Here is an 11,424-nt window from a genome sequence, read left to right on the forward strand (position 1 = left end):
TCAGTCTTAGGGGTCCCTAGCCACACAGCTGGCCAGGAATCATAGCACCATTCTTTCCATTCCTGAAGACCTGTTCCCATTTCTAGAGTTGATTTTTCTCCCCTCACCCCACCAAATTTCAACCTCTTTATAGACAGTGACCATTAGAAGTCACAGGTCTGTTCTTCGGCTGCAACACAGTGGGTAACAGCTGTCCTGCATTCATCTTTCAGTGGGATTCTGGGGTTCTGACCAGCCTCTGATGGCCAGGCACAAAAATAAAATCAGGTTGCAGGTGACAGTCCTACAGCAAAGTGTGGATGGAGGAGGACCTAGAAAGGAAGACAGGGAGCAACAGCATGAGCCCCAATTTCTACGAACTCCTGTTCCCACCTCAGTGTTTATCTACACCCATTACCTTCTTAGATCCTCAGTGAATGGAACAGAGAATTAATGGAGAATACAAAGAAAATCTGCTTAGAATTGAATCATTGCCTCATCCTTCCTCTTCCCATTGCCCCCTCCCTTCAGTGGCCAACATTATCTTGATGCCAATCCTGACTTCATGGCGGAGAGCAGAGAATCTTGACCTTAAGGCCATTGATAAAAGAGCTCAAGAATAATGTTTATCTACTGGTGCGTCTCTAATCTGTATCTTAAATGTTGAAGAAAATTCAATTAAAAAATCAACCTAAGAAGGAATTTTATTCAAGCCAAACTGAGACAATTACATCCCAGGAGACAAACTCTGAGAAGTTCTGAGAACTGTTGCACCCATTCAAAGTCGAAGGCACAGTCATATATGTTTTCAAGACAAAGGATCATACAACAAAACGAGCTCACCAAGGAGACATAGTCCAGTTAAGCAAGTACAGAGCAAGCAGCAAGCCACCAGGACCCCACACAGAGTTGGGAAAGAACTCTCATTTTTTGAGAAACTACATTACTAGAGTCAGAAGAAAGGGGAAAAATGATCTTTGTGGTCAAACAGACACTCCCACCTTTGAGGAGTTTTGGTAGCGCAGATGCACACTGCACACTAGGGAGGGAGGATGGAGGCTCGAAAGGACACATGGAGAGAAATTTATCTTTAATTTTTTCTTGTCTTTCCTTGCCTTAGCATATAAATTTTCTTTCATCCCCACATGAACCTGCTTCTTCTGCATTTCAATCACCACATCTGGTCAATTTCTCTCTGTAACAGCTCTCACATGTATCCACTCCTCTCCATCCCCACTGCTTCTATCTTTCTTGAGTACCGAATGTTCCTCATTTTTATGGTAATAACCTCATCACTGTGTATCAGACAGAATAGAATAGTTTATGCTGTGATAACAACACCAAAATCTCAGTGACTTAAACAGCAGAGTCTCATTTCTTGCACGTCCTGTATGCCCACTGCCAGCCATCCAGATAGCCGTAATTCTCACTTCAGTATGCAGACTGACAGAACAACCATTATCTTGAACATTGCTAGTGGCTGGGGCAGGAGGAAAGACTAAGTGTGGCAAATGGCCATCTGGCACATCTAGCTTCTAGCCAGAAGTGACATGACACTTCAATTTATTTTTCATTTGCAAAAGTAAGTCTTATAGCCACAGCTAACTGCAACAGGAAAAAGAAATCTACAATATGCTAAGAGAGAAAACCAGAGATATTTGATGGAGGAGGAGTAATTATTCTAAAATACAAATTTGACCATATTACTCCCTTAGCCAAAAAAAAAAAAAAAGACTCTGCTATTAAACATATTAAACACAGATCCCAAACTCCAAGATCAGGTTCCTGCTTTTCTGATTTTACCAGCTCATCTCTCATGACTCACCTGGGATCTTGCAAGTGCCTAAAACTACCTGAAAAAGTCCTTGAACCTTGCCAAGCTTTCTGTCACATCTAGCCTTTGAATATGCTATTCTCTCCACTTGGGAGGCTTTTCCCTCCAACTCTCCTTCACACAAAAAAAGAAACAACGTGGATTTGTAAGAACTCAGCATAAGAACCACATCCTCCAAGAAGCCATCTCTAACTCTCTTCCGTCCTGCTCTGAAGCAGATGCTCCTCTCTGTTCTCCCCAGATCTCCCTGTATAAGCACATCTCATGAAGTAATAGAACATTCTTTTAGTTGTCTACCTCCCCCAGGAGACAGGAAGGGTCTAGAGGCTTGCTTGTCTTTACATTCTCAGTGCTGGCTCAGTGTCTGGCATGGTAGGTACTTACTGAATATTTTTGTATGCATGAATGAATTTATGAGTGTGTGAACAACGAAATGAAGACAGAAAAGGGGAAGTAACAATTAGGGATCACCTGCTATATCTTACTGTGCAAGACATTTTCAAGTATGTTGCCTCATATAATTCTCCCAATATTTTTATGGGGTATGAATCAACATCCAAATGTGTGTGTGTGTGTGTGTGTGTGTTACAGGCAAGGTGTATGTTAGAAGCAAGGAAGCGGAGAGATTTTTAAAAAGAATAGAGGAAACTTCAAGGAGCCTTGGTATGAGTGAGAACAAGGGGAGGTTTGAAGCCTAAGTGTAGGCAGGACTATACTTGGATGGCAGGTCTTACCTGGACCCCTCCCCATGCACTTTTCCCCGACTTTGTAGAGGTGAGAAAACAGCCTATGAGTGCAGGGAACCAAGCCTGGAGGAAGACTGCAGCCTGGTGGACAGGTAGACAAGAACTGATCTCCCAAGACTGCGAGCATTCAAAGCCCGCACCATCACGCACGTCCAGATGACACTGACACCCATCAGCTGATGCTCACCATGCCCCGCAGGCTCCCGCTGGACTTCCAGGGTCTCAACACTTGGGCAAAGCAAAGACTAGGCACCTGAGGTCTCCACTTCCAAGCAGAATGTATCAACCATGTCTATTGTTTTCTGTAACCTAATGGTGATATCTGGGGTCTTGTGGACACTGGAGGAACTCCCTCCAGGAACAGCTTATTCCTAGGGATAGTAAACAGTTCACCCTGAGCATATTTGTTTCAAATACAAACCAACCAATTCAGAGCTCATACCCCAAGAACCCCCTTTATCAAGCCCTCACACTCCGGGCCACCATCCACCTGCCCTAACCTCCCCAGGGCCAGGTACCAGACAACTAGAAACAGTCCCAATGTCTGAGTCCACTGAAATGCTATAAACTAGCCAGTTCTAAACCTGCTTACTCTGTCTCGCCCATCTCTTTCTGCAGAAACCATGTGAAAGGCTCTTGTCCACAGCGCCCCCTCCTCTCTCTGCCTGGGACCAACTTTGGTGCTTTCTCACATGGCCCTTCATGGTGTGGTGTGCCACTTCCTCTTGGGATCTATGAATAATAAACTATCTTTTCAAAGGCCATCATTTTCTAAACTGTTGGTGTTCAATTTGTTTCAATTAACATACTGTATTTTAAAACACAGGGTCTGAGAAGTTGGTCGGTTACCCCTTCTGGTCAGTTAAGGTAAGCCTCCCTTATAAGCCTCACTAACCAGGAATAGAAATCCTCACCCACAAACTCACTGAACATCACATTGTTCCTGACTGGCCAGACCCTGGGGTGGTGACAGAGAACCTGCCTACTGGAGCTGCAGATTTCTAGCACGCAGCTACTGCTGGAGGAAACCTGAAATCCCCTATCTCAGGGGATTTCCCGTTCATTGAGGACCTGAGTTCAGAGAAATGATGCCCTTTCAAGAAATATAAACACAAATCTGGACTCTGGTCATCTCTCTTTTTTCCTCCTCTTCCCATGTGAAATTACCTCCCTCCAAGAGGCAGAACAGATCCCGACTCCCTGGATACTTTCATTTCTGACCAAAAATGATTTTTTTCTTAGGAGTTTCACACATCCTTGCTTCTGAATGCAGTACCAGAATGGACATACTTGCTTTGTGTCATAAAAAAATTCTCTTAGAGACAGAATATTCTCACCTTATTTATTCTCTAGCAATACCAAAAGAAATCAGACAAGGAGCAGAATTAGGCTGTGGGAATTTTTGAAATGTTAAGGAGATGGAGTAAGTGTCACAGAAGCCCAGGGAGTTGTTGTTGAGTGAAAAAAAAAAATCAGCTCTCTAAAGACTACTTAAAGTATGATTTTTTTTTTGATAAATTGTAAAAATAATCAATATAATAGATAAACAAACAGAGACAGGGTACTTTCAAATTCAGGGTATGTTTGTTTTTGAGGTAGAAGAAAACTATAGGTCAGTGGTAAAGCTCAATCTAAATGCTGAGATAGTCACTTACAGGAAATTTTTCAATAGGGGATGAAGCCCTAAGGACCCTTCTGGTATTGTCTCATCAGGTCATGATCAAAACCTAAAATTCAACTGTAAGAACCTAAATGTTTATACAAAACAATTTATTGAAGGAAACTGAGTTCCACGACTCAATAATTCATTATCACAAATGCTATAACTTTATTTCTTAGTAAAGATAAAATTTGGTGTACTATTACTCACCAGCAACACATTGATTATAAAGGATAGAAAAACACTGGATGGTATGTTTTTTAGATATATCTATAAATATGCAATAAAACTGTTAAAATAAAAACCAAGGAAATGATAAACTCAAGATTCAGTGTAGTGAGCACCTGCAGCAGGAGGCAGTTGAGCGGGATGGAGAAGAGGACACAGGAAGATGAAAGGCAGTGGTGATATTCTAGTTCTTGGATTAGGGGGTCGCTTAATGAGTGTTTATTGAATTACTAATGTTGTCATTTACATCTGTGTAACATTTATCCTTTTCATGTATCAAATTTTGTTCAAAATATAATTTTTAAAGTATTCGTGCACATACACTGACCCAGCAATTATACTTGTAGAATTTTATCTCAATATATACATGCAGGTATAAAATAATATGTGAACAAAGATATTTATTGCAATATTGTTTTTAACGCAAAATGATTGGAAATAAGATAAAATTAATGAGGGACTGGTTGAATAATTGAATGTCTATACAGAAGAATAATATGTAGCCTTTAAAAAAGGCAACTATACATATACTCATATGGAATGACCTAGCAAATGAACAAAATGAGGTGTGCAATGTGTAAATAACAGACTGGCATTATGGTTAAGAGTAAGGACATTACACGTTTATATTTATTTACATTTTTATATGTGTGCCAGTTACAAATACATTGGCTCTCAGCTTCAAATTCAACTTCAATCATTGCTTTGCATTAACAGACTGAATTTCTGTAAAGATGTCTCCTTTACAGTGAGTAGGACATTAAGCTTTCTCAGCAGTGGAGTGGCACTTCTCTTGCTGGGTCCACGAAGCCCATGTGAGGACATTCAGTGGTGCTCTGCCCCCAGCTATGTGCCCTGAATACACAATCCCTCAGCAATCTCGCAGCCCCAACCCAGCCTGATGATTGCCTTCTCCCAGCCCTTCCAACATGGGTACCCCATACTCCAGATCTCCCACCCACTCGCATATCTCCTACTCCACAGACCAGAGAACAATTGTGGGAATTCTGCCAACCACCGAGTACGTGTATCGCAGTTATATACTCGGTGACCGCAGTAATGACTACTGGGCGTGTCCATGGACCTAATAACAGCCATTGTGATCCAGACCTGGACCAGGATGCTGTTTATTAGCTGACCCCATGTGCCCCTCCTCTAATGGGGTAGAGGCATGATAGTGTTTCTGCTACATCACAGGAAGGTTACACTAAATGCCTTAAGTGCTCTTCCAACCCTAGGGTTTCACAATTCTGTGTTACTGCAGTGTGTTTCCACTCAGACAGAAGAATTAAATGGAAAGGGAAGAAGTTGAAAACTTTAAAAAGTGGGGTCCTGAACTGATGGATCAGAGGCTTGAGAGGAGTATCTGGGAGCCAGGGGACTGTCTGGAGGTGCCGGAAAGGAGAGACCACTTTGTTCTTCCTATTGACAGAAAGAAGCAGTGGGTGACCGTTTGACCTGCCACTCTGATGACTGTTGCTGGTACATTTTCTCTAGATACTCCCCCACCCTCTCTACCACAATTAGTGTCTAATTGTCTGTGGCCTGCGGAACCCCCAGGGTCTTAGCAGAATTAATGAGCTCGACCTCTCCATAGGATGGGAGTCCTGGGACCCTTCCCTCCACCACCACACCGTGTCAACCTTTCTACCTCCTGTGCCACTAAAACAAGCTGACTTCTCCTGCAGACTGAGCGGAAGGGTGGTTTGCAAGGAGTTCAACAGCACGGCAGTGCCTCTGACCTCCGCCGGCCTCATCTTCCCTGCGGAGATGCCGTGGGCTGTAGATGGGGCACAGCCTCTGCTGCCAGTCTACTTGGTTTCAAACATCAGCTCTGGCACTTAATAACCATATAGTCTTGGTAAAGTTATTTAAACTTTCTTGGCTTCGGTCTATTTATGGTAAAAGGAAGATAGACAGTACACAGAGCTATTGTGAGGGGCAATTAAAGGTGTGCTGGGAAGTGTTTAACAACCACCTTGGCTGGGGGTGACAGAGAGCAACTTTGAAGTGTTTGCCAATTTCCATGGTGTAAATACTGCTCCTACGGCTGAGTTAAGCTACCAATAGTTTAATACGTATCTCACAAAATTCCTGAAAAGTTAACAATCAAGAGCTGGTATGAGCCAGCTCTAGCACATTACGTGTGCACGTGCTTAGAAAAGCGCCTGGTAGGAAGTATCAGCAGTCTGTATTGGACCAGAGACTTACTGGCCACTCAAGGACGCCCATTCTTCTTTACATTTTCCTCTTGATGGAGGCTAGGCACCAGTTAAGAGTTTTGTCATCACTGGCAGCAGAAGAGATTTTAATTTGATTGAGGGTAAGTAGAAAGTTTATTCTTCTATAAGACATCTGTTTCTACATATCCTCAGCAGCCTGGAAGTTAAACAGGGTCTAGAATCCCAGCCCTGAAACTTACCGGCTGGATGCTTAGCCAAGTTACTTAACCTCTCTGAGGCTGTTCACTTTGGTAAGATTGGGATAATAACATTGTTTTTGCAGGATTGCTGCGAGAACCAGGTGTTCAGGGACGTGCTTGGCACCATGCTTGGTTCATAGGAAACGCTCAATAAATGTTATGACTAAGAGTAAGAGCAGGTAATAATCACTGGATTATCTTAAACTCCCTTGAGTGGACCCCCCACTCCCTGACCTGGCTCCTAGCATGATGCTGGCACTCTTGGGGCTCAAGAACTGAATAAATGCATAAATTGCAGAATGAATGTGTCAGAGGGAAAGAGACCAGGAGAAAAATAATAAACAAGAGAAAAAGTGGAAAAGATGGAAATTGAAAGTGAGAGAAGAGGGAGACTTACTAAGGAAGATGTCATCTACAGAGATTCAGAAATAAGGCAGAGAAACGGAGTGAAATTCCAGGAGAATGAGAAAGTTAGAAATGCAAAAAAATTGGTAGGGTGACAGTTGGTGGATGAATTTTTTTAAGTTAGCTATTTTGTAAGGTTACAAATATTGTATATTAAAGAAAACAAAGGAGGGGTACTGCTCACGGGCATGAGATTTCTTTTTTGGGTGATGAAATGGTGTGGAAGTGAAAATATTGGTTGCAAAATTTGTGAATATACTAAAACCCACAAAGTTATACACTTTAAAAGGGTGAATTTTATGATCTGTGAAATATGTCTTCAAAAAAGAAAACAAAGTGATCGTTTAAAATTCAGAATGATGGTTTCATCTTCAGGGGTAGGGAACTGAGCAGTCAGGGAAGGGCACACAAGGAGCCTCTAAGATGCTTGAAACCTGGGTTCCGTTCCTTAACCTGGTTGGTGGGCATACCAGGGATGGCTTTATTATTCATCAACTATAGAGATTTATTTTACTCACACTTTCGTTTGAATATATAACAGTATGAATTTTTTTTAGTATATCCTATAGGGGAGAAAAGAATAATGGGAAAAAAAGAAAGAACAAACCAAGAAAGACATAAAGGCAGAAATTTCTGGCAAAAAGAAGATTCAATAGAACTTAAAGACAGATGGGTACCTTGTGATGGGAGACATTCGTGTCATCCTGTAAGTTTCAGGGCATTGTTGTCAGGTGTCCCACCATCTCATCTGCCATCACCTGCCACCCCTACTTCTGTCCAGTGGACTTTCAAAGGTCTTTCAAGACCAGAGAACCTGGAGTCCTTGTCCCTCAACTGCTAGAGTGGCTGCAGCCTCCCACCCCATCTCTGAGTTGATCTTCTACGTCCTAATACTTCCCTATTAATAAAAAAAAATTCCAGTCACCTCCTCTAGGAAGCTTTCCCTGATATATCCACCCAAGTGGGTCCTTCACCTTTTTGACCTTTTCCTCTCATTCACTCAGTATGTTGGTATTACTGGCCTTTATCTTGGAGTCTTTGACAATGTTCCCATGAACTCCTCCGTGCTTTTAGTGAGCCTAGGACCACCCTCACCTCCTGCCTGTAATCTTCTCATGGCAGGGACTGAGCACGTGGACCAAGTCCCCATCCAGGACTGCTGGTTCAGTGACTCAGGCAAATGAACTGCTCCGTCTGTGAACAGGACTGCTAGACCTAAAGGAAAGGTCTCTCCCATGGATAAAATATTCCCTCTCTGATATGCTCCCTTGCAAATAAAGAAACGTACAATATGCGGAATACAATAACTAGCTCTAAAAATGCATCAGACCAATAGAGAAATGATCAAACCTGCAGAGATCATTTATAATCAGAAAATTTATTCAAAATATATTACCTTCCTAGCTCACCCAACAAATACATAAGGGACAATACAACACTTAGTGCTCTGAACACAGCAGCACTCAATAAATGTGTCCTAGGTTAATTAGTTAATCCACACTTTACATCAGCCTCCTTTAAACTCACCGGGTAGGTCTGAGGAACCGGTGTGAGGCTCCATCTGTTTCTGCACATTCACGGTTTCCTGACTCCCCCTGGACAACACCTGACCTAGAGGAACAGGGGAAGAGAAGGGGCTGCTGGATGCTGATGTGCCTGGAATCTGAGGCTGAGTGAGTGAAGGCAGAAGAGAAACATCCACTTGGTATGACCTGACTAGTACCGAGGGTGAGTTGTTATAATACACTCTGGACACACTGCTCTGACACCTCATCCCTCCAGGTCATGGTCAACCACAGTTCCCCAGCGGACTTCCTCCTTCTGGGCTTCTCTGAACACCCAGGACTTGAAAGAATCCTCTTTGTGCTCGTCTTAGCTTCCTACCTCATGACTCTGGTGGGCAACACACTTATCATCCTGTTGTCCGTGCTGGAGCCCAGGCTCCACTCTCCAATGTACTTTTTCCTCTCCAACCTCTCCTTCTTGGACCTCTGTTTCACCACAAGTTGTGTCCCCCAGATGCTGGTCAACCTCTGGGGCCCAAACAAGACCATCAGCTTCCTAGGCTGCTCAGTCCAGCTCTTCATCTTCCTGTTCCTGGGGACCACAGAATGTGTCCTCTTGACAGTGATGGCCTTTGACCGCTACGTGGCTGTCTGCCAGCCCCTCCACTACACCACCGTCATCCACCCTCGCCTCTGCCGGCAGCTGGTGGCCATGGCCTGGGTCATTGGGCTGGTGGAGTCTGTGGTCCAGACACCACCCACCTCCGCCTGCCCTTCTGCTCCCACCAGCAGGTGGATGATTTTGTGTGTGAGGTCCTGGCTCTAATTCAACTTTCCTGTGGGGACACCAGCTACAATGAGATCCAGATGGCTGTCGCCAGTGTCTTCATCTTGGTCGTGCCCCTCAGCCTCATCCTGATTTCCTATGGAGCCATTGCCCGGGCAGTGCTGAGGATTAACTCTGCCACAGCGTGGAGGAAGGCTTTGGGGACCTGCTCCTCCCATCTCACGGTGGTCACCCTCTTCTACAGCTCAGCCATGGCTGTCTATCTCCAGTCCAAAAATCCCTATGCCCAGAAGAGGGGCAAGTTCTTTGGTCTCTTCTATGCAGTAGGCACCCCTTCACTTAACCCTCTCATATACACCCTGAGGAATAAGGAGATAAAGAGGGCATTCAGGAGGTTGCTGGGGAAGGACGTGGACTCCAGGGAGAGCTGAGGGAGAGCTGCCTGATGTGCTTTGAAAGTAAGAAGACCTTCATGGTTTTGTCAGGACGTGTGTATTCCTCACACCTCTGCCTTCCTCACACCCATCATGTCACAGAAATGACTGACAGCCACATATGTGTGCGTGCATTTGAGTGTGGGTGTGAGTGTGAGAGAGACAGAGACATAGGAACAGAGACTGAAAATGTATTAAGGGGAGGCACATATCTCTATAGGAAACATAGGAATCAAATTTAATATTTCCTCTATTTTTAATGGCTTTCACCCCCATGATGATGGCCCTAACTTTATCATTTCCATTTCAATCTCATCTCTCACATCATTGCTATTTCTTCACCTCCATTTCTAATTTCTACCATAGTTTCTTTGCTTCTCCCTCGAGTTTTTTCCCTCTTCCTTAAGTGTCTGTTTTGCATTCTCGTTCTGTTTCATTCCCCCAAAATGACAGCAAGGACCCAGAAGCTGGAGCCCAAGTAAGTTCAGAAACTCATCCAAGAACATGCACTATTAGAAGCAAAAGCCAGGCCCCACGACTTGCAGTCAGGCAACTTCTCAAACAGATGCTGTTACTTTCATACTGTCATCAAATATTTCAGTACCCTTAGGCTGGAAACCGGAACAGGGCCTTAGAGAGAAACTTAACTTCTTCAGTCCTAGTGTTTCTTCTTTTATGGCACTCATAAATCACAAACATCTCAAGACAGAGATGGAGAAAGCAAGCTTAATGTTTAGGCTGCCAGGACAATTTTGGCAATGTGGAGTTGGTGCCATCTACTGGCAGAATATGGTATTGCACCTGGCATCCCAGATTCCTGACCTAAATCCTCTCTACCGCCATCAGCCCTGCACTCTTGCTCAGAAAGATAACGATTGCACTGCTATTATTAGGTATTTATACAGTGATTATGATATCCCAGGTACCATTTAAAGTAAGTTACACATATTGACTATTTAATCTCTCTTACTATGAAGCAGATAATATCATTATCCTCTTTCAGATGCAGTTTAAGTAGCAGCTTAACAATGTCAGAAATTTGGACCCAGGAGGATTGGTTCAAGTCTCCATGCTCTTAACCCTGCCTTTTGATACAAATAGTGTCTCCCCAGCCCTGGTGAGGTCTCAACCTCTCAGCAAACTTTGAGGAAATCAACCCAGTCTAAAAATATGTCAAATTTGATCCCCCAGCTGAAGGAGATTTGCTTCCCTGGAATAAGAAAGAGTTCACTGGTTGCTGCAAAGCATCTCGTGGGAACAAGAAACAATAACTTGCCTGGAGGAAGTTTTGGTACAGCTCCTCATGTGTTCCTGGCCTACTTTCCCCATGAGATTTCAGGCTCCTAGAACCAAGGACCAGAATGTTGCAGAAAATTGGCCCCCAATTAGTTCTATAAATGAATGAATGAGTGAATGAATAAATA

General features: G+C 43.5%; 1 pseudogene; it reads left to right on the top strand.

Annotated features, from left to right (window-relative positions):
* The first annotated feature begins 8,919 nt into the window (after positions 1-8,919).
* On the top strand, positions 8,920-10,048 carry LOC105101141 (olfactory receptor 2H1-like; annotated as a pseudogene).
* Positions 10,049-11,424: the final 1,376 nt, after the last annotated feature.

This window comes from Camelus dromedarius, chromosome 19 (genome assembly GCF_036321535.1).
Source record: "Camelus dromedarius isolate mCamDro1 chromosome 19, mCamDro1.pat, whole genome shotgun sequence".
Lineage (NCBI taxonomy): Eukaryota > Metazoa > Chordata > Mammalia > Artiodactyla > Camelidae > Camelus > Camelus dromedarius.